Here is a 25,507-nt window from a genome sequence, read left to right as displayed (position 1 = left end):
GAGTGTGCTTATAAATATGTTTTATGATACCATTTTGTAATTTTAAATATGGATTAATAATGAACATTAAAAAGGAAAATTATTATTTTCTGAGTGCTGGGAATTTATGGAAAAGATTACTAAGGCATGACTTAAAACCATCAATGGACAAGACTAATACTAATTATTCCTGAAGATTCAGTAGTCAACAAAAATAGTTAGTATGTCACAACATCAACAAGTGCATTTACCATTTACCTCTGCCAGATTTTGTAAAGCTTTTTTTTGTTGTTGTTGTTCAAAATTGCAGCAACACTCTTTGTGGAGTCAATAATCACTAAACAAAGATGTAGGCAGATGTAAGACTCCCAGGTCTGTGAATTAAAATGAGGCCTTAGGAACAGCCAGCTGTTCTGCAAGGTGCTTACTTTCTAAAGCCTCCAATGGTTTGGAGCAGGTTCCAAGGCATATCTCATACTGCTCACAAACCCACAAGCCATGTGTATACGTGTGGTGGGGGATAGTTATTACCCAGTATCGTTCATTTTTTTTTTTTTTATTCTTCTCTTTACTTCCTCTCATCCTTGTCACATCTCTCTATGTGGCAAGCTGCTTGGGAGAGTTTCATAGTAGCCATTGGTGACAGTGCTTCAGATTTGAATGTCACTATCTGTGTCTCCTGATGCTTGCACAGCTCCCAGTCTTCTGTCAAGTTGTCAGGCCTGTGAGCGATAGCCTATTTCCAAAGTTACTTCTCACACCCTCTCACCTAGACACTGAAGATAATGCTCCTTGTGCCTTGAGTCCTCTGAAGTCTTTAAAGAAATCAGTCCCTTCTCTCTTCCTCTGAGATCAAAAATAGCCCGCATAGTTTAGTAGATAATTAAGTTCACCTCATAACCATTATACTTTCAGGTAATACTCTATAAGAATGTTTTAAAAACCAATAATAAAAATCCCTCCTCTTTTTAAAGCCTAAATTATAAAAAAAAAAAATTAGAAATCCAACTCTGTACGTTAACTTAGGCTCACTCAGAACATCCTTTTGTCCAATAGAAGAGATACAAAGTAACACACTTACAAAATACTACTTTGTATATCTATCGCCATTTGATTATTTCAAATTATTTTTCATTGTTTCAAGCCATTAAGAGCAAACACAAATATGTGACTTTCCCGATTTGTTTAAATGTTTCAAACTTTTCTTGCATTGTAGTATAGGATAGCTGTTAGAGATAATTTATTTTGTGCCAGATGTTGTTTTAAGGCTTTTACCTACATTAATGCATTCAGACATAAAAGTAAACTTTTTATGGAAGGTATTCTTGTTGTCCTCACTTCATAAATAAGAATGCTGACACTCAGGGGGATTGCTGAGAGATGGAGCCAGGATATTTACAGATTCAGTTTGAATAAAAGTCTATGTTTTTAAATAATACACCACAGTTCTAGGCTTTTCAAAGCTCTCAAATTTCTGTGTTTTATTATATGAAAAGAAGGAAAACATATTCTTCTCTGCCAGGTAAGATAGGCGCTCTACTGACATAAGGACACAATGGTTAAAGAAGATAAGACATATTTAGAAGACTCTATTGAATTGTAATCTTACTTTTAATCACACATTCAGAAAAAGAAAAAGCCTTAAATCCTTATGTTAAAAATGGAACTATATTTCAGGTCATCTTTAAAGTTCATTTATGTTTAACAAAAAAAAACCCAATGTACCTTTTTTGCTTATTATAGGCAACTGATGCAAAAGAAAAACGTCTCTTTCCTTATAGGCTATTAACTACAGTTTATTATAATATTTACCACGAACCCAAAAGTGTAGACATTAAAATAAAAATGTACAATGGGTATAATCTCGACACATCTTTAACATAGCCTTGGTGCTATAGTTTGGATGTTTGTCTCCCCAAACCTCTTGCTGGAATTTGACTCCCAGTGTTGGACGTTGGGTCTAGTGGGAGGTATCTGGGCCACGAGGATAGGTTCCTTACAAATGGCTTGGTGTCATCCTCATATTAAGTAGTGAATTCTGGATCAATTAGTTCCCATGAGAGTTGGTTCTTTAAAAGAGCCTGGAACCATCTTCCCCTCTCTCTTGCTTCCTCTCTCTCTCTCATCGTGTGATCCCAGTTCCTCTTCACCTTCCACCATGAATGGAAGCAGCTTGAAACCTTCACCATAAGTAGATGCTGGCACCATGCTTCTTGTACAGCCTGCAGAACCATGAGCCAAATAAACCTTTTTACTTTATAAATGACCCAGCCTCAGGAGTTCCTTTATAGCAACACAAATAGATGAAGACACCTGAATACCTTGTTTAATATGATCTGCAGGTACTGACATGTAAGCATTATTATTCTTATTTTTAAAAGAGTATTATCTGCTCCAAGGTCAAACAAAAGTCAAAAATAAAGCCCTAAAGTTATTCTTGATGATTCCATTCCTTCTTTTCCAACTACTGTATCCCACATAGCATTGAAAACTTGAGAAGCAATGAATACCTAATTAAGACAAACTTTTCAGCACTACTGAGACAAGAAGATCCAAATGAGTACAATAAATCAAAACATTAGCCATATCACTTGATAGAAGTGTCCTTAGAATTTGTAATGTAATTATGTCCCATAGAGGAAAAACTGAAATGCTATGTTCAATATTTAAGTTCCATAGATAAGGAAACTATAACTGAAGAATGGCTTTTGATAACAAAGAATATATTGAATGCATTATTTATTTCTCCAGATATCCCTTATGCTATATATTCCATGAATCAAGGAAACACTTTCATTAAACACTAGAGCACAGAGACAAAAACAGCATGGTATCTGTAAGTTCCATGCCAGAAGCCACTAGGGTTTTCACACATTGACATGGAAGCTGTCATCCAGGTCTATTACTTCTTTTGTGATCATGATGTTTTGTAGGAGTGGGAAGTCTAGTTATCATTGATATAATCCCAGGTCTACATTAAGATCCACTTTATGGTGATAATTTAGTCTCCTGCATGAAAGGAGCTAAATAGGTAATTTTGCTACAAATAAAGATGGAACATATTTTTTCTCGGATAGATAATGAGATGCCTCATTTCAATTTCTTGTTATGTCTTCTGGTATAATTGCCATCAATAGGTAAATGGCTTTAAATCAACATGACCTGTGTTTTTAACAGCACGAATATGTGGCTCAATTGATTTTCATGTAAATCTCTATGTGTTTGGGTGCATATATCTCTGTTTATAGGACATAGTGTAGATAAGGACATAGTTTTACTGATGAAACAGATGTCTTGGTAAAAGGTAAATGTGTAATTTAGGAATCAGGCACATTTTCTAATTTAATCCATTAGACTCAATATAACTTTTTGATAGTTATTCCATGAACAAGGGTATAGGATGTATTCAGACAAGAGAAAATATCTATTTTTGAAATGTAAGTTAAACCAGAATTCTTGTTAACAAGTCAGTTTGGCATATTGATTTTATTTTTCTAATCTTTTTAATGGTAGATTGTCTGGTTGCTTTACTTTTGGCATCCATAAGAGGCTGGCACAATTGTTGGTCAGTGGGGTTACTAAGGTTGAGATCTTGGTGGCTATGAATGCCTACTTGCAATTTATAACCACCTGCTTTACAATACCTCAGCTGTCAGTGGCTGTACTAAGAAATCCAGAGGGATACAAGTATTGATTTTTTTAAGCTTTAGGAAACAACACTTATGAGCTTAGTCATTTGACATTGATCTGTAAAAGTAATATTTCTCAACTAAGAATTGTCAAAAAATATAGAGAGTTTTGGTTATGAGCCAACTTTCAATTTCATAAGCTATTTCATTCTGAGAACATTAATGTGTAAGGTGAAAAATGGTACAACTAGAACAAAAGAAAGGCAGAAGTTGCCACTTGATAAATTAAACATACATAATTTATCTCACTGCTGACTTAGTAATTGAAAGATTGAATAATTTCCCAAAGTATTCAGTCTGAAAACAAAATCCACACCAATTCTCTTTGGCAAGATTTACAGTAGCAACAAGGACATTGAGGAAGACAAAAGAAAGAAGACATACAGAGGTAGAAGTTGCTGTGGAAGTAGAGACAGAAGGCAATATCTACTAATAGCCCCACCTCTTTTGATGACAAATTATAGGAAAGATGCCCTCCAGTTCCCCCTGCCTCAGTGTTGAGATATATTATTGTTATTTTAACTTCAGTTTATTTTATTGCTGAAATTTTAATTTTATTTTCTGGGTCCCCTAGTTTTGGTCTGTTCTTCACAGATTAAATATGTGCTGGAAAGTTTAATTTTCACATAGGTAGTTTCATCTGACTAGGCAATCCATCCATTCAGTATCAAAAAGTGCCTCTGATGTTCTATTGACCTAAACATTGTGATTAAGTATATCCATTATCTAATTATTCTTCACTTTCTTTCTTATTTCGACCAGGGATAAATGTACTGCTTAGAATGTTGTTAACAAGTTTTGTTTTTTTTTTAATTTTTCAATTTTTATGTAGACTTTTTGGGAAATGCTTTAGTTTCTCCTTATATACAGTTGGTAAATCTTTACCATACAGTGATCCCTCAATGAACACAGGGGATTTGCTCTAGGACCCCTCACATGTACCAAAATCCATGTTGACTCAAGTCCCACAGTCAGCCCCGTGGAACCCTCACACGTATACACAACTCAGGAACTCATACAGGTGAGTTTTGCATCCTTTGAATCCTGCATTTTTGATCCATGTTTGGTTAAAAAGTATTCTTGTACTAATATAAGTGAACTTGTGCAGTTGAAAAACACATGTTGTTTAAGGATGAGCTGTAATTTGGGTCTCAAAATAAATTCGCCTCCTCATATATATCTTTCTTACTTCTCCCAAGAGATCTTGCTTACTAGTTATGAAATTACACACACACACACACACACACACACACACACACACACACACACACGTAGGTCTCTGCTAGGAGAGTCTTTTGGTCTAGTGTTTGGTTTTGACCCTGGTTCCTGATGCAGAGACACCATCCACATCAATTTGCAAGGAAAAATTCATCCTGTTTGTGTCCTAATAAAACAGGATCGACGATTAACAGCACAAACAATAGCCAACACCATAAACATCTCAATTGGTTCAGCTTACAAAATTTTGACTGGAAAGTTAAAGTTGAACAAACGTTCTAATCGATGGGTGCCAAAACCATTGAGCCCAGATCAGCTGTAGGGAAAAGAAGAGCTTTCAATAGAAATTTTAAACAGGTGGCATCAAGATCCTGAAACATTTCTTCAAAGAATTGTAATGGGAAATGAATTTGGCTTCACCAGTATGATTCTGAAGGTAAGGAACAATAAAAGTAACGACTTCCAAGAGATGGAAGTGGTCCAGTCAAAGCAACAGTAGACTGGTCAAGAGCGAGAGGTAATGGCAATGATCTCTGGGGATGTTTAAGTCATTTTGCTTGTTGACTGGAGAAACAAAGAATGATGACATTTGCTTATTATGAGAGTGGTTTGAAAGATAGCCAAAGCTAACCGGAAAAATGCCTGGGAAAACTTCACCAGAGGGTCCTTCTCCACCACAGTAATGCTCCTATCAACAAGGGCAATTTTAGGAGATTTGCAATGGGAAATGATTCATCATACAACTTAGGATCCTAATTTGGCTTCCTCTGAGTTCTTTTTTTATAATTTTATATTTTTTAATTATTATAGGTGAATAATAGTTTATCTTTATAGAGTACATGTGATGTTTTGATACTGGCATACAATGTGTATTAATCAAATCAGGCACTTTCATTTGTGTTAGGAACATTCCAATTCCACTCTTTTACTTGCTTTAAAATATACACTAACTCATTGTTGATCATAGTCACTTTGTGGTGCTAGCAAGTATTGTTCATCCTATGTAACTATTGAACTATTGAACTCCATTTTTGCACTCATTAACCATTCCCCACTTTATACCCTTTCTCTGCTACTCTTCCCAACCTCTGATAACTGCCATTCTACTCTCTATCTCCATTAGATAATTTTTTTTAATGTTTAGCTCCCACATATGAGTAAGAACATGTGAGAATTGTCCTTCTGTGTTTGGCTTATTTTGCTTAACATAATGTTCTCCAAATTCATCCATGTTGTTGCAAATGACAAGATTTCATTCTTTTTTGTAGCTATATAATATTCCATTGTGCATATGTGCTACAATTTCTTCATTCATTCACCCACTGATGGACATTTAGGTTGATTTAAATATGGCTATTGTGAATAGTGCTGCAATAAACATAGAGTGCAGATATCTTTTCGATATACTGAATTCCCTTATTTTGGATATATAACTAGCAGTGGGGTTGCAGAGTCATAAGGTAGTTCTATTTTTAGTTTTCTGATGAAACTCCATAGTGTTTGCACTAATTCACATTCCCACAGTGTATGAGGGTTCCCCTTTCCCCACATCCTCAACAGCACTCATCATTGACTGTCTTTTTATAAAAGACATTTTAACCGGGGAGAGATATCTCATTGTAGTTTTGATTTGCATTTCTCTGATTACTAATGATGTGAACATTTTTTCATATACCTGTTGGCCATGTTTGTATCTTATTTTAAGGAATATCTATTCAGATCCTTTGCCCATTTTTAATCAGATTATTGATTTTTTCCATTTGAGTACTTGGAGCTCCTTATACATTGTAGTTATTAATCCATTGCCAGATGGGTAGCTTGAAGTTTTTTTCTCCCATTTTGTGGGTTATTTCTTCACTTTGTTGATTATTTCCTTTGCTGTACAGAACCTTTTTAGCTTCATATAGTCCCATTTGTCCAATTTTGCTTTGGTTGTCTGTGCTTTGAGGATATTAGTCAAGAATTCCTTGCCCAAATCAATTTCCTGAAGCATTTCCACAATGTTTTCTATTAGTAGTTTCATAGTTTCAGGCTTTAGATTTAAATATTTCATCCATTTTGCTTTGATTTTCATATATGGCAAGAGTTAAGGGTCTGGTTTCATTCTTCTGCATATGGATATTCTGTTTGCCCAAGTAACATTTATTAAAGAATCTGTTCTTTCCCCACTGTATCCTCTTGGCACTTCTGTCAAAGATAAGTTCACTATGAATGTGTGAATTTACTTCTGGGTTCTCTATTCTGTTCCATTGGTCTATGTATCTGTTTTTATCCCAGTAACATGATGTTTGGGTTACTATAGCTCTGAAATATGACCAATGAAGCATAAAAATAAAGTGAAGCAGATGCTTTGTAAGTATAATTACCTTTTTTTGGTAAAATAAACAAAGCCTGCTCATATTGAGACTCATAGCACATGGAGACAGGTTAGAACAGCAGTTGAGAGCTTTGGACTTTGACCATTCTGGCCTTTTAATTCTGGTGTTATCATTTATTAAATAAGTGTAAGATCTTTGAAAGCTCATTTAACCAATCTGAACTTCAATTCCTTTATATGTAACATTGATATAATAATGTCTTATCTTAGAAGGTTATAATAAGATAAATGAAATGGTATACATGAAAATGTAACTCACATATTTTAAGTAGTTAGAAAATGGCAGCTATTATTATTTTTAGGTATTTTAATATATCAAATAAATATTCCTCCAAATATCTTGTCTTTAACAGAGAGGATTTTCTTCACAGTGAAATTCATCTTAAAGATAACCAGATTAGAAAACATATTAGCTGAGTCCAAAAGGGTATTGAACGACAGAAGCATTTCAGAATTTCCCTGGGAGAAGTGATAATTATAATAACTTGATTGATAGTTTTCATCACTACAAGAAGACTAAAATAACTTTCAGTCATAAATTCATCTATTCAAAAATTTAATAATTTGAAAAAAGATGATAATATTTATTTATGAAATAGTAATAGATAAATTTTATTAATATTTAGTGTTTGCATTTAATAATTATTTGTATAATATATTCATTTATTCACATTACTTATTGTGTATTAATCATTATATCAATGATAACTCATTTTAATAATGGAAGGAATTTTCTAATATTTAAGGATTGATATTTACCATAAAAATTATTGGAATCATGTACATAATTTTGTAGCAGAATAATAATAAATTTATAGATAAAATATTTCCAAGCAATGAATAATTTATGATTGGCAATGTGGTATAAAAATGAGTTTGCAGATAAATTTTTACTATGTGTGCATGAAAAGCTAATCAAGAAATAGTTTAATATGGATAGCACCATTTCTTTTCTTTGCCATTTTGTTGTTCAGGAGTTGCGTGTGTTGTGTATCTCACAGTACTTCTCTTGTTCAGACTGACTCCTTCTCACAATTGAGAGAAAAATATGTAAATTAAGTTACTACCTTATTTATCTTCATAAACATATCTTTGTGCTTAGGGAAACTCCCAGAATATAATAAGTGCCTACTATTGATTTAACTATACTGTGATGGTGAATCAAAATAAATAATGATCTTCCCCATCTCCATTAATTTTTCCTTTCTGTACTTATCTTTCTACTAACTGAAATGTTTCTCTTCTTGGGATACTATGTCTATGTCATCTTTATTTGTAAAAAAGTAATAGATAAAACATATCTCAAAAAGATCTGTTGGGAGTGGATAAATAGCTAACACAGGGATCTTGGATATTGAAATCCATCAGTATGTCGACTGTAGTGGAAGAACCTATGCGGATGATAATAAATAATAACTCTTTATATAGAACTTGATGCATGCACACACATGCAAACACAGACATGGGTAAAAGCAAAACTGGAGAAATCTGAATAAGAGCATTATATTGTATAAATGTAAATATTCTCATTGAGATATTATACTATAGTTTTACAAAATGCTAACATTGGTGGAAACTGGGTAAAGTTTGCCAGAGACCTCTCTGTATTATTTCTTGCATGTGAATCTACAAATACATAGATTTTTTTTAAAAAAAGAATCTGTCACATCTTAGTATAGATATGTCAAAATCACATTATATTTGCAATCTGTACATTTTTCTCTATATTATTTATAAACTGGTTTTTTCCTTGTCACAGATTAACAATTACCAAGCAGATGGGTAGAGTCCTAGGTGAATAAGGTATTTGGCATCATGGGATGTAGGAAACCTCTGACTCTACCTATAAGCAATATTATCCGTGTTTGTGCATAAATTTATTCTTAATTTTTAACATTTATCATTTATTCCTATGAATACTTACAAATGCATTGTGCACAACCTAAGGAAGATTAATGAATGAATAAATGTGCTGCAATAACTGTAAAAAATATAATTTTTAATTTAATACCTATTTTCCAATAGAATATAAGGTTCATGAAACTCCATGTGTTTTATTGTTGTTTCCCCTTACCTAGCAGAGTGTTTGGCTTTCAATAAGCATTTAATTAATATTTGAGAATGAATGAATAAGCACATAATTCTGTGGAATACAAGGAGAAAGATATTTCTGACTGGAGGTAGTCAAATGAAGCATGAAAAAAGAGGTGTTTGTGATAGGATTTGGAGCAGGATCAAATATTACCAGGTAGAAAAGGAGAGAAAGGACATTCTAAGGAGATGGCTTAACATCTGCAAAGGCAGGGAAACAGGAAAAATAAAAGAACAATATGTGTTTTGAGAATGATAAGCAGGTTATAAATGCTTATAAAAATAGTTTGGAGCTAATTTCTGAAATATTTTATATATCATGCTAGATAATTTTTATTTATTCAATAACCTTGAAGTTTTCTGGCAGAGATGTGAAACAATATGGCTTGTATTCTAAAAAGACTAATCTGACTTAACTGACCAACACTTATGTGCAGATATAGTAGTAACATTCATTGGCTGTCGGGCAGGGGGGAGGGTCGGAGGGGACGGTGGGTATATTCACACCTAATGGGTGTGGTGCACACTGTCTGGAGGATGGACATGCTTGAAACTCTGACACAGGTGAGGCAAAGTCAATATATGTAGCCTAAACATTTGCACCCCCATAATATGCTGAAGTAAAAATAAATAAAAGATAAACAGAAACAAAAGGGAAAAAAAAAGACTAATCTGGTCCTGTTTTGTAAAACTGTTTGTGGGGGTGAGGCAGAAACTGGCACAATGTGTGGAAAAAGAAGGAGGAATGAGAACATGTCTTAGTTTTCTCTGGCTGCCGTAACAAAATACCACAGATTAGGTGGTTTAAACAACAGGGATGTATTTCTCAGAATTCTGGAGGCTAAAAGTGCATGATCAATGTATCAACAGGTATGGTTTCTTCTGAGGCCCCTCTCCTTGCCTTGAAGATGGCTTCCTTCTTGCTGTGTCCTCACACAGTCCACCCCTCAGTCTGTGTGCTGTCTGTATCCTAGTCTCCCCTCTTTAAAAAGACACCAGTTATGTTGGATTAGGACCCACACACATGACCTCAATTTAATTTAATTACCACTTTAAAGGCCCTGTCTCCATATACAATCACATTGTGAGGTTCTCTGGGTAAGAACTTCAAACATTTAAATTTTTAGGGGACACGGTTCAGCCCCATAACAGAACACAATTATTTTTTAGAAGGTAGGATAATTTCCATAAACTCTATCTACACACAAATGCTATGTTTACAGACAGTCTTAAGGAAATGTTAGTTTTATTGTTTTTAGACTAAAGCCTTGTTTCTTTGTACACAGAATCACATTTTCTCTAGCCAGACCAACTCATCGGATGTGGAGTGTTTAATCAAACACCTTCTCTTTATAGTTTTATTTTTATTTCATTTTTCTTCAGCTCCTTCCCAGGATGGGTCCTCACAGAGACAGGTGAGAGGCTATCCTGGAGTGATAAACATGCACCACACACACCGAGCTGTCACCTCTTTTCAACAACAAAAAATGTGACATCATTGTACTTCCTGGTTACCACATCTGGCATCTCTAGGGTATAACTGCTGGCCTTTACCCAAAGACATTTTCAATGGTTATCTATAATCTCATTAATTTAATAGTGTGGCATTATAAAAAAATAAATCATTAATCATTCACCAGCATCACATCTACATTTACCTATCATGAAAGTTCTATTGAATGCATGCAGAATTATATATTATGGAATACAAAGTTAAAGACATTTCTCCTACAGAATAAAATCCTAGCTAATCAAGTTGGTAATGAAATGTAGATCTATCAAGCATGTTTATATTTTATAATAACTTTAGTTAAATGACTCTAGTGACATTAATATGATTTTGACATTTTTTTCTCAAAATGACCTTAATATCTTGGCCTATTTGATCTATAAAATCTGCAATTATGTCAAAATGTGTATAACCCATTCATTGTGATTATTAAAATTAAGCAAAAAACTGTGGAAGTAATAAAAGCAGGTTTATTTTATACAACTGAATTCATAAAGGCTTCTATGTGTATAGTGCTTTCACATTCCTTTAGAGTTTCATAAAAAAAGATATACATATACTATCAAAATTTTGTTTACAATACAATAGAATATAATGAAATGTAATATAATGCAATATGATATAGTATACTATATAGTATAATACATAAGATATATTAATAACAAAATATAATATGGTTTGTTTTCCTCTCTCTTTCTTTATCCCATAGGCTATGTGAAGATAATTTCTGCATCTTATTTACCTTAAATTATCAGCTTTTTCAACAATACTTTGATTCTAAATAGGTAGTAATTAAAATAATTCTGAATGAATACCTAGAAAAAAGAATGAATGAACTAACAAGTATAAAGTATAAGGACTAACAAGCTCACCAGCTTTGATACTTTCACTGCCTTATTTTCATTGCTTTGAACCTCATAAATGGCTGAAGTGACTATTTTTAATATATAATATAAATTAATGAATAACAATTAGGAGAAAACTAAAGTAGAATTCAGAACATCCTGAGCTAATTAATATGTTATCTGACTCTAATTCTTTGACAAGCCAAAATTGTTCTCTAGGATGCAAATATAAGTCTTTAAAATGCTGGAAACTGGAAGAAAAGCATAAGTAAAAAGCTATTCCCTAGATTTTCCTTAAACATTTTTGTGGTTTGCCTACTTGGTGAAATGTTATAAAAAATGATTGCCTAAATTAAACTTGACCTATAAATATAAACATTTTCTAATATGTTATATTAAGAGTTCATCTTTATCAAATGTTTATGATGATTGAGAAGTTATTTAACCATTTTATTTTGTTTATTTCATTTTTTATATCAAGGTTTAATACACAAAACTGAAAAATTGTGCATATTCCATGATAACATACAAATGGAATAATATAATATAATATGTAGTACTTTGAGTCTGTCTTCTTTTACTTAGCATTATGCATTTGGGATTCAGCATATTGTTGCATGTGTCAATAGTTTATTCTTTTTTACTGCTGATTTCATGAATACTACCTTTATCCATTCTCCAGTTAGGGACATTTCAATTTTTTCCAGATTTTGCAATGATGAAGAAAGCCACTATAAACATTTACCTACAGGTTTTTGTATGAACAAAAGCTTTTGTTTTACTTAGGTAAATATCCTGAGAATGAATTGCTGGATCAAATGGTTAAATTTATACAGCATTTAACTTTATAAGAAACTACCAAACTCTTTCACATAAGGTTACTACATTTTGCTCACATCAGCAATGTGTAAGAGCTCTCTTTGCTCTGCGTCCTCGTCAGCACTTGGCATGGACACATTTTTTGTTTGTTTTTAAGCAATACAAATATTCTTACAGGAGTATTTCTTTATGGTTTTAATGTTTATCTCTCTAGTGAGATGGCATTAAGCATCTTTTCATGTGCTTATTTATCAACCATATATTTATTTAGTGACATATATTTTCTTCAGTGAAGTGTGTGTTAAAATCTTTTCATCATTTCTATTGGATTGTTTATTGTCTTATTAAGTTTTGAGAGGTCTTTATATATTATCAATAGCAGATTCTTATATGCAACTGCAAAGATTTTCTATATTTGGCCTTTTGATTCACTCAAGACTATCTCTTAAAGCAGAGTATCTCTTAATTTTGATTTTTCCAATGTTTCATTTCTTTCTTTCTGGGGAGAAAAAGGACCACTGCTCATAGTCCTACTTATGAAATGGTGGCCTAACCCAAGGTCACGAAGATTTTTTTTTCTATATTTTCTTCTTAGAGTTTTATTATTTTAAGTTTTACATTTAATTTAATGATCTTTTTGAGTTAAGTTTTGTGTATGATATGAGTTGTCAACCATGTCTGTTTTATGTGTGTTTTTTTGTTTGTTTTGCATATTGAATTAATTATCACTTGCTGTGTAAAACTTCCCCCAAAACTAGGTAGCTTAAAACAGCAAACATTTATTATTTCATAGATTCTGTAGCTTAGGAATTTGCAACTGGCTAGCAAGGTGGCTCTAACTCAGGGTTTCTTATGAGGTTGTAATCAAGATGTTCCTCAGGCTGCATTCATTTCCATGCATGACTGAAAGGGGAGGATTAATTTCCAAGCATCACTTTCATACGGACATTGAATGCAGTCCCAATTCTGCCACTTGGAATTCTCCCTAGGGCTATTTTAGTGTCCTCGTGACATGTCAAGGGCATCTCTCAGACCATATAATCCAAGAGACAGACCAACAAGAAAGCAGTACTTTTTGTAATGTAGTATCAGATGACACACATCTTCATTTCCACCACACCCACCCACGATCACACACCTAGGCAGCGAAAGAGCTACATTGCTTCTTTATCTTTTACTTCACTTATTTATTCATTCACTAAATAGGAAAAAGGTAGATTATAGTCAGAAATTAAATATATTTAAAATGATGAAGTATTTTATAAGATAGCAGTAGATCAATGAAAGGACATTTATGTGTAATTTTTTTCTTTTGCATATATTTTGTAATTGTGTGAAAGGCTTAAAAAATATCAAAAGCATTTCTTCAAAAACAGCCATATTGCTAGGGAAATGGTAGTGCTTAGATTCTACTCCATTTTCTTGCATAAGACAATTTAACTCTCTTATTTTCAAACAGCTATTATGTGGTAATATAATTGCAAAATTTGAAAAAAAATCTTCTAAAATGTACTATAATGTCATTAAAAATTTCCACATGTCCACAGGCAACAGAAAAGCTTATGTTTAAGAAATTAAAAACATTAAGATGGCTAACACATAGTGGTGACATTTGGAACAGTGTGAGTTGAGGCTGAATATCGAAGCAGATACTCCATTATATTAATATAAGGGAAAACACAACACATACTTCTGTTCTTTGAACTTTATCACCAGATCAGTAAGGAGCCATTGAAAAGTTTTTACAAGGGAAGAGATATGATTATTTTTCATTGTTTTACAATTTCAATTTTTGTGACAAATTGTAATTTCAAAGAATTAAATAAAATATCTGATAAATTCCACTGTTGCTCAGAATGTATTTAAAATCAAATCTTTTGATTTGAATTCTCAAACCATCAAAGGCATAAATATATAGAATATTTAAAGCCAACATTTTTAAAATATATCAGTGATTTTCATAGAAATTGAAACAGATAGCTAACTATGTCTCTGTACTGAGTGTCTCAAAATATGACTTCATTAGTAGAGATTTCTATAGCTAAATACTCGTTTGATTTATATTATGTGGTTTAGTTACCAATTGATAAACTGAGGACTGTAGAAACATTCAATGGTACAATAAGTTGTGTTGGTTATCATGATATACTGGTATGTGTCAATCATTGTAGATTTCTAGAGCTAAGTTCCTCGTTTTATAGAGCAGAGAATTTGGAATTTTTAGGAATTTGGGTTAGGAAGTTAGGAAGTTTGGGTTAGGCCACCATTTCATAATTTTTAATCGGGAAGTTTTATTAGCAGATGATATTAAAATAGAAGAAAAAGCCATTTAGCAATTATTGACTCTGATTATTCAAAATGTCAGCTATAAGAATATATATCTCTCCCTATATTTGGGGGGTAAGGGAAATATTGTGTCTACATTGAACATGAGTAAAATATATCACTTAGTAAATTGTAAAAATAGTAAAATTGCCAAACTTAAACTTTTTTGTGAATATTAACAGTACTAAAACTAAGAAGGTTTTATAACATCTTTAGCTACTTCCTGGTCCATAGGCAGAATAGTAAAGGATTTTAGACTTCATGCAGTTTAAGATCTGGAAACAAAAGTCCAGGCAGGAAAAAAGGTTATTTTAAAGAAGAAAGTATAAAAGCCCAGTCCTATGCTCCTACTACTACACCTAAGGCTCATCTCCACACCCCTTTAGCCAAATAAGGCAGAAGAGGCTGTGTGTGTGTTTGCCTTTATTTTTTTACTGAATATAACATACAAACTGTAAAGTGCAAAAGCTGTGTTACTCTTAAGTATACAGCTTAAATACTTTTTATATATATAAACCCATCTAAACAAAATCCATATTAATAAATATGATGTCCAGGTCCCCAGAAAGTGCCTCATTCCCCTTCCCAATTATTACCTGCCTCAGAGGAAAACATTCATTCAAACATCTATCACCCTTTCATAATATTTATCATGAGTTCAGCCTATTTTAAACTTCATACAAATCATCAGTATTTGTTCTAGTCTGTCTGGTTTATTCACTTGGGACAATGATTTGTTAGACTCACATCTATTGCTCATATCAGTATTTTGCTCTTTTTAGTTGTTTATTATTCCATTGTATGATAATACCTCAATATATATTTCCATTTGCTCACTGATATTCATTGGATTATCTCCATTTGGGGTTATTATCAATAAAATTATAAAATACATTGTTTCATTTGTCTTTTAGTAGGCATTTATGCTTACTTTTTTCTTAGCTGTAAATCTAGGAATGAGATTGCTTGGTCATAGAATGAATATATGGTTAGCCTAAGTTGATACTATTAAAATGTTCTAAAATATTTTTACACATTTATATTTCTATTAGTGATATAAGACAGTTTAGTTGTCCCATAATCTTTTTAAGCCTTTAAATTACCAATCTTTTTAAGAAAAATATTAACCTTTTTTGTGGGTATATAGCGGTATTTCATAATGATTTTTAATTTGTATTCATCTGATAACCAATACTGTTATATAATTTTTAATATGTCTTCTGGCAATTTATATATATATATATATTTTATAATCTTTATTTATCTTTAATAATAATCTTTTATAATCTATAATATTTAATATATATTAAATATATATATTTAAATAAATCTATATTTTCCCTTAAGCTGTTCTTTGGTTAATGTGATATATTAATTTTAATGATTTTATAGACGCAGATATATTTAGATAAGACAAACATATATGCAACCAGAGAAAACATCTGATTCAATTTCAGAAGTGAGGAATTTGGTATTCTAGTACTGAAATCTTAAGGAAGAAGATGAAGTCATACCCCATAAGCTATTAGAAATTGGTTTTACATATAAGAACCCACTGGAAAACAAAAATTGCACTCATACATTTTCATTCAGAAACACTGAAAGAAATTTCATGAGCAAGAATCTATGATCCTGGTTCTGTGCAGTCATTGCCAAAAAGGCTTTAAAAGCTTAAAAGAGATCTAGGACTTGAAGAGATAATAACAGAATTACTGTGACAGTAAAACTCTAAAAGGACCCCATGATTCCTGCCTTCTAGTGTTCATACCTTTGTGATAGATCCCTCCCCTTAAGTGTGAGAGGTGTTTGTGACTTGCATTTAACCAAGAGAATAGGGCAAAAGTGATAGGATTTTTTTTCTGTGATACATTAAGTTATATAAAACTTCATCTTGCTGTCAACAATCCACATGATCTTGGAAATGGATTATTCCCAAGTCAAGTCTTCAGATAAGGACACAAACTTGCTGAAAAATCGATTGGAGCCCTCTGAGATCTTACACAGAGGACCCAGTTAAGCCATGCCCAGACTCATGACCTAAAGTAATTTTAAAATAAATGTGTGTTGCTTTAGTCTGCTAAGTTTTCAGTAATTCATTAAGCAGTAATACAGACCTGTTGCAGTTACCATTAAATATATCTTAATATAAACCAGTCATTCTACTCAACTGTGTTTAAATGTCATAACAATCAAATGAAATCAGGTATCATCACCATTCTATAGAGTAGATTTTTGAAGCTCAAAATGGTTACGCAATTTTCCAAAGTTCAAACAAATTGGTAAAGTTCAAGCCAAATGCAAATTTGGTTCTGTCAAATTGCAAAGCCCATGGCATTTCTTTTGCACTACACACCCTCCATGGAGAGACAGACCAGGGTAACTCCTCAGTAATATCAAAGAGCTTAGGCATATTAGAATTATTTATAAATATTGGTTATGATATCGACTGGCTTAGGGTGTAAGATCTATCAAAGCTGGGAAATAAAATGTGGTCAACAAATGTATACTGAGTATAATTTCCACATCAACACTGTTTTGTCCACTCCTATGGATGAATATGTTCTCATAAAAGTAACTAGTACATAGGTGGAGTATGAAAACTCAAGATCTTAAAAAAAGTTCTGGAAGAGAAACTGTCTTGAAAATAACAGCCAGCTTAAAGAAATCATTCCTTTATTATCCTTCTGCACTATATTTCAATATTTTAGTCAAAATATTTATGTATTCTCTTCAATGGACACTAACTCCCACAACTAAGGCTAAGAGAATGACTAAGAGAAGGCTGGGGTTTTAAATAAGCAGTCTATGAACACTCAGGATTTGAGGAAAAAACAAATAAATAAATAAATAAATAAGCAGTCTAAACTCATTAATAGCACAAATACAAAAGCTGATGGTCGAAATGGGATTAATTTGTGATCCTATATGAAGTCAAATAAACCTTATTATTTTGATTTAATAATCAAGACATAAACACATCTTGTCAGATGACTTCAATAATTACAAAAATGTTCAAAGGGGAATATAATCTTTAAATTAACAAATAATAAATGAAAAGTTCACATCGACATATGGTACTTTCGGTAATAAGACTCTTCTCTTAGTGATGACAGAAAGTTTCTGATTTTTAGGTAGAATAGCTGCAGTAGTAAATTTCTAGAAAATCATTCAACTTCGAATTGGTAACAGGAGCCACTGAAGACAAAATAGTTTGATAGGAATATGGGTTAACCTGAGGAAGAAGTTCCTTGGAATAGAGGAAAGGCTATTGGAAATACTGAAGTCCACTTGTGAAGGGCAAGTAGAGCAGACTGATTATTGTTTGGGTGAAAGGATTCCTGAGGGTGTAGCACATTACTCCTAAATACTTCAATTAGAAACATATGTCTCTAACAATATTACAAAATAAATATGATAGTGTAGCCTTCTTTCAATTGTGACTTTCTTGGGAAGAGACCCACACAGGGTACTTTGTTCCAGCTCTGCCTTGTAGGTTCAGACCTTGGGTGTGAGTATGAGCAAGCATAATAGAAATGACTAAGTAACAGCAGATTATAATATTCGGGCCCTAAAAGAAAATACTGAAGCTACACTGTGGGGAAATCTACAAAGTGGAAAATGGGAGAATCAGAAACTCACCGGATCTAGTTACTATGCCAACCCAATTACCTCAGGGCTAAATCTGAGTAATTTTTTATAAGTCTGTGCCTGATGCAATTGGATCCAATATATGAAAATCAGGCATACCAGGGATTTTACATTTAAAACAAGATAGTGACAAATATTATTTTTAAGTTTGTGTATATGCTTGTCTTTTGTAACTTCACAATATTATTTTTGTCCATTTTGTTGTCTGTTTACAAAAAGTTTTCAGAAATGAAGCTTAAAGACATATTCTCATTTCCATGAAATAAGGAAGAAAGTAACATTGAGAAGTTTATCTTATCCTACAGTGGACCAAGGAGCAGAGAATAATGCAACAGAAGCTACTAGCGCCCCACCTTTTTGCCCCTTCCTTCACCAATTCTGGGAAGATTCATGGAACACACTATTTACCAAAGCAATAAAGAATTTACTAAGCAGAGGGATTACTGATATTGTTTATAGAAGAATGACAACTCTCTTCTGCAAACAGGATTGCTTTCAAGGAATGATTCTGTTGTTAATGAAAATAGTAGCATTTCAAAATAGCGTAAGACAGATGATGGTACCTAAATGACCAAGGCAAAGTGACATGATTACTGTATTGAGTAGTAAGGCCAGAATGGTAATCAGATCTTCACCTACAATGTCTGTGGCATTTTCTAATAAACCTATAGTGCCCTGTGAAGGAGATAGATGGCAGCTAAGAAGGGCATTGCTTGAATTAGATTATGTGAAAAACCTCAAAAGTAGGTAAACAGAAGACCAATGACATCCATCATAATAGAAAATCAAAATTTCTTTCAGTTTTTGAGACTTGAGCCAGTTAGCAGATCTAAAGTCTAGCCATGAAAGAGAAGGCCTATTCACTTTAAGCAAAGTTGCAGCAATGTCACAGTGAGCATATACAATAGCAAATCTGTTAATGCTTTTGTCAATGAGACCTATGATCATTTGCCAGAATAACTGTATCCTGTAGAAAAAGAAATATACAGCTGCTACAAGGCTTATTACATACAGGTTCTGAGCTGATACTGATACCAGTAGATAAACGGCACCATCATAGACCCTGTTTAAGTAGGCTCATACAAAGCCAAAAATCCATCTCGCAGTGAGACCAAAGTGTCCTGTGCCACCCTCCAGTCATTAGCCTGGTCCCTGAGTATATAATCAACATGAATATAATCAGCATCTGATAGAATCATTATATTGGTTTCCAGATCTATTAAGTAAGAGATACTAAAAAACAATAGTTGAAAGCTATGAAATTGCCCTCATCTCTAGCCAACTAAGTAAATTAGAAACCATACTTCACCCTGTATAGACTGGAAAGATTAGTGTTATACAAAATGACTTAAAAGAAGCCAGATTAGTGGGACCCATTTTATCTCTGTTTTATTCATCATCCCAGTTCCTATGAAATCCAGATGAATCATACTGCATGGCAGTGAGACACAGTAACCTTAACTAACTGTTAGTCCCAATCACACAGCAGCTAGGCTCAATGCAGTATCTTCACTAGACTAGCTCAACACAACTTTTGGAACTTGTAATGTGTTAAACTATTTAGCCAATATATTATTTTTAATTCTCATGTGATAGGACAATGAAGATAAATCAACATTAACTTGTAAAGGTCAGCAATTCACTTCACGGCTTTGCCCCATTTCTTTGTTAATCATATCTCTGTTAAAAGAGATAATCTGGTATTCACTTAAATGCACATGATAAGTAGAAAATGGCAAGTAGTCTGGATGCCCTGATAAGATACACACATTCCAGGAGCTGAGAGATAACTCTCCAAAGATTCAGGACTAGTCACATTAGTGAAGGTTTTTAGGCTCCCAACCTTGCCTGCAGAGGAAAGTCATATTGTTCTTATAAGTAGATTTTCAGAACCGTGCTAGAACACCTTCTCCAAATAAAGGACAGAATATTGTATCTTGTATCTTCAATGCACTAAGAGAAAGACAAGCTCCTAGCAGGCCATTTTAGATTTGGGATATATGCCACATTTGGGATACTCATCCCCCCTACCCAGAAAGGTCACGCAGTAGGCTATCAGGTTTGAGTGAGATTCGTAGCAAATTAAGCCTCTTCACAAAGTTCAGCCTGTGAAACAAATGACCTTACCTATTGGCGCATATATGATCTAGCAGATCACATATTATTAAAGGTATTTGTAGCAGATAAAGATACTGTATGAAATCTCTGGGAAACATAGTAAAAGAGTGATTTTATAAACTTCTAGAGTTGTAGAATACAGCCAGGTCACATACAGTAAAGAAATATTTACTATTTGAATAACAGCTCTTGGCATGCTATTCAGCCCTAAAAATCACTGAATGCTACCAATACATGAATTATATAATAACTATATCTAGAATTGCCCATCATAAACTTGGTATTGTCATAACAAAAGATAGGGACTTTAATAAAGAAATGTCACTTTTAGGATTGGTTTTGATTATGTATGGAGAGTACAAGTGAGTTACAGAGAGTGCTTGGAGAAAGAATATCTTAATTCATAATATATAGGAACCTGGAAAGTGGCAAATGGCTTGATCAGTTGAGAGAGACTTGAAGGAACAAATTTAGACAACTGTTTACAAGGAAATCTTGGAAGAATCATTTGGATGTTCTTATGGGAGTAGGGAAAAAGTGTGTTGATTTTAGTGTCTTGGCTCAATGATCACAGAGCTTTCACCAGAAAAAAGAAAGTAAACAGCCGGGCAGTTCACAATGCTAGCACATCAGGCTTCATAACAGAGTAGCCGTGGTGGCAAGAATAGAGGTTCGATTGATATATGGGCCCCAAAGTGTTTCTTGTTCTCAATGCCTTCTCTGAATTCCAAGAGTCCCAGGAGATCTACCCAGTGACTAGCTCGGTGAGGAAGATTGGGACAGAGTGGGTAGATATTTTTCTCCTTAATATCTATTTCCAAAAGAACACTCTCCTTTTATCTGGTTCTTAATAGATAAAGGGTACCAGGAATTCAATACAGGAAAAAAAAAAAATTAAAATCCACTGATAGAAATGAGAAATGCCGCTCAGAGGCCTTGGAATAAAAATGGCTGTGGAAGAGAAGAACAAACGGAGGAAAAAAAGTGCCGAGCAGGGAAAGAACCCAGATGACGGTGTTCGCGGGAATCTGACCGGAGACTATCTGGTTGGACAAGTCGCCAATAGTTTATTCCACGACAAGCTCTCCAGAGGCAGCACAGGTCGGCTGGCGTCCCTCTTCAGCTCTTTCGAGCCTCAGGTTCAACCCGTGTACGTGCCCGCGCCTAAAGAAACCACTAGAAAAAGGAAACGGGATGAGGAGGAAGAAAGTACATCCCAGATTCAAAGACCACTTTTGGAAGAACCTGCAAAAAAAATGAAAGTGAAGAAGAAACACTCTGATGCAGACAAAAAGTTGGCAAACGGAAAGTGCTCTAGCGAGTGCTGATTTAGAAGAAGAAATTCACCAGAAACAAGGGCAGAAAGGAAAAAATTCTCAATCTGGCATTAAAGTTGCACATAGAAAAGTACTTGACGATGTAGATGACACAGATGTAAATCAAAGAAAGAAAATTCAGATCAACCAAGAAGAAGAGAGATCAAAGAATGAAAGAACTGTGTTTGTTGGCAATTTGCCTGTGACATGTAATAAGAAGAAGCTGAAGTCATTTTTTAAAGAGTATGGACAAATAGAATCTGTACGATTTTGTTCTCTGATTCCAGCAGAGGGAACTCTATCCAAAAAGTTGGCAGCAATAAAGCGTAAAATTCATCCTGATCAGAAAAATATTAATGCCTATGTTGTGTTTAAGGACAAGAGTGCTGCTACAAAAGCATTGAAAAGAAATGGGACTCAGATTGCAGATGGATTTCGTATTAGGGTTGATCTTGCATCTGAGACTTCATCGAGGGACAAGAGATCAGTATTTATGGGGAATCTCCCTTACAAAGTTGAAGAATCTGTCGTTGAGAAACACTTTCTGGATTGTGGGAGTATCGTGGCAGTGAGGATTGTGAGAGACCAAGCTACAGGAGTTGGCAAAGGGTTTGGCTACGTACTCTTTGAGAATACAGATGCTGTTCATCTTGCTCTGAAATTAAATAATTCCGAACTAATGGGAAGAAAACTCAGAGTCATGCGTTCTGTTAATAAAGAAAAATTAAAACAACAGAGTTCAAATCCAGGTTTGAAGAATGTCAGTAAACCTAAGCATGGACTTCATTTTGCTTCCAAAAATGCAGAAGGACGTTCTAAGAGTTTATTTATTGGCGAAAAAGCTGTTCTCATTAAAAAGAAGAAGAAAGGACAGAAGAAAAGCGGTCGAACTAAGAAACAGAGAAAACTGAAATAGTGATTAGAAGCTGCTTTTTACTCCCCCCAACTAAGTAGTTAGTAAAAGTACTATTATCTGCTAATAGCATTATCTGCTAATATGCATGTAATGACTTTTACAATTTTTTATGAATGATGTATATAAAATGTGGAGATTTCTACATTCTTAGTTTATTCACATTGTGATACTACCTTTGAAACATTTGTTTTAAGATTAGTTACCATGGATTATGTGTTACTTCTGATTGTATCAGAGATGATTTTAGACTTAGGTTGAACATTCAGAATTATAATGGCTGTTATTTTAGTGGATGTTAGAAGTAGATAATTAACACTTCTGTTATTTCAAGAATATTACTTGGGCACTCTGGGAGTGGGCGGATTGCTCGAGGTCAGGAGTTCGAAACCAGCCTGAGCCAGAGTGAGACCCTGTCTCTACTATCAATAGTAAGAAATTAATTGGACAACTAATACATATAGAAAAAATTAGCCGGGCATGGTGGTGCATGCCTGTAGTCCCAGCTACTTGGGAGGCTGAGGCAGGAGGATTGCTTGAGCCCAGGAGTCTGAGGTTGCTGTGAGCTAGGCTGATGCCACGGCACTCACTTTAGCCTGGGCAACAAAGTGAGACTCTGTCTCAAAAAAAAAAAAAAAAAATATTACTTGGGATGAGACAAAGTTAAAAAATAAGTAAACTGAAAGAAAAACAAACAATAAACTTCAATACTGATTATACTTAGACCAAATATCCTAATAATTAAAGTAGGAACACTGATCCAAGGTCTAATCATAATTGCTAAGAAAAAGGTTTTGAGAGCTGTTTTGTAATATCCACTCATTTCTTTTTTTCTCTTGCACTTATGATAAGTGGGATTCTGAATTTTTATGTTATTTTATCAACCTAATAACTAACCAAAAAGAATACTAAAAAAAATGTTGCTCTGAGTTTTTTTTTATTTCTAACCAGGGATTAGACTGGTTATTGAAGTCCTTGGCAACTTGGCTGTAAAGCAGATTTCTGCTTCTCTATTTTTATTTGAAAAATATTCTCTCAGGAAAACTTGTGATTCTTAATGTTAACCAGTAGAATGAAAAATTCTTTCCAAAAAAATTGTATTTAAAGGAAACATTTCTAATAAAACATGGTAATTAAGTCACAGAGTATAAATAAAGTTCAACAAGGAGGGAGAGGCTACCATTGCATTCCCTTGGGGCTTAACCTTGTGAGAGACTGGTGCCCCTCACGGTTCTTACAGAATGGGTCCGTGTCCAGCAGAGAGCTGCCACATGAGGGTAAAGCAGGGTGGCTGATTTTAGGCGGGCAGAATCTGCAATCAACAAACATCCTGTCACTTCGATGGGTGAGTGAGTGGGGAAGGTGATTATTACTGATTGTTTTAAAAATCCTGTCTTTTGGGACTAGCACAAGGAAAACCTAGTGAGTCTTTAAAATGCAACTCTGTAGAGAGCAGAGAGAGCTCTATTTTCCTGCATTTAGGGACTGGATAGTTTATGCTTAGTATCCCTTATAGGGCTTAGAGCCTTGTAAGTTGGCTTCAAGTAAATATTTATTATCTGATCATTCTTGAATATTTTTGCATATATTTCCAGTTATATAAAGATGCAACATCTGTAGACTATATAGGTGATATGTTCATGTGTAGTCTCTGTGCATAAACTTAATTGTGACTCTCCTATGAAAGGGCTGGTTCTTAAAGCAGGGAAGATAAGATTATTAAATACATTAAAATGTTACTTCACATTTGTTAAAAAAAAAAAAAAAAGAAAAAAAAAGAAATGAGAAATGCCAAAAAGTGCTGTGTTATATATAGATTTGGCTTTCCAGGGTTTGCAATCTATTATGAATGATAGCACCGAGGTATTTACATGGGCAAAACTGCAAGGGGACAATGCTGCCCAATTTATTCAGAAGTAGGAGGAATGTCTTCCAACTGAGAGAGAATTTTTCATAGAAGAAGTAGATGAGTAAAATTTTTAAAGTTGAAATCTGACAAATTAATAGGAGTAAGTGAAGATGAGAGGAAAGCATATTCCAGGCGAGGAATATCATGTGCTAAGATCTTGGGTACATGTATTAGCTTTCTCTCGCTACTTGTGATAATTCGCAACAAAGTTAGGGGCATAAAACAAACTGAATTAATTATCTCTCAGTTCTGTAGGTGGGGAGTACAACACAGTCTCATGGGGTTAAAATCAAAGTGCTGAGAGTCTGTGTTTCCTTCTGGAGGCTCTAGGTGAGGATCCATTTCCTCACCCATTCAAGTTAATGGTGTAATTCAGTTCCTTGTTGTTATGGGATTAAGGACACATTTTCTTGTTGGCTGTAAACTAGGAGCTGTTCCCAGCTTCTAGAGGGAGCCATGTTCCTTGGTTAAAATGGAAAGTTACTTCTCTGTGACTCACCCTCCTGCCTTTCCTGCTTCTGTTCTTAATGACTCATGATTAGATTGGTCCCAACAAGATAACTCATGATCATCTTCTTACTGAAAAATTAACTTAACGGCAACATGGTTCCACCTGCAACCCTAATATCCTTTTACTATGTAATGAAACATATTCACAGGTTCTAGGGATTAATACGTGGACATCTTGGGTTGGGGGCATTATTCTGTCAACCACAGTCCAGAGATATAAAAGAAGGGTGAGGCAGAGAA

At 33.9% G+C, this 25,507-nt stretch overlaps 1 pseudogene; it reads left to right on the top strand.

The window, feature by feature from the left end:
• The first annotated feature begins 21,545 nt into the window (after positions 1-21,545).
• Positions 21,546-23,361, top strand: LOC105870360 (RNA-binding protein 34 pseudogene; annotated as a pseudogene).
• The last annotated feature ends 2,146 nt before the right edge of the window (positions 23,362-25,507 follow it).

Source organism: Microcebus murinus, chromosome 14, assembly GCF_040939455.1.
Source record: "Microcebus murinus isolate Inina chromosome 14, M.murinus_Inina_mat1.0, whole genome shotgun sequence".
In the NCBI taxonomy this organism is placed as follows: Eukaryota; Metazoa; Chordata; class Mammalia; order Primates; family Cheirogaleidae; genus Microcebus; species Microcebus murinus.
The sequence above is the reverse complement of the archived record's forward strand: the minus strand, read 5'-3'. Positions and strand labels throughout refer to the sequence as shown.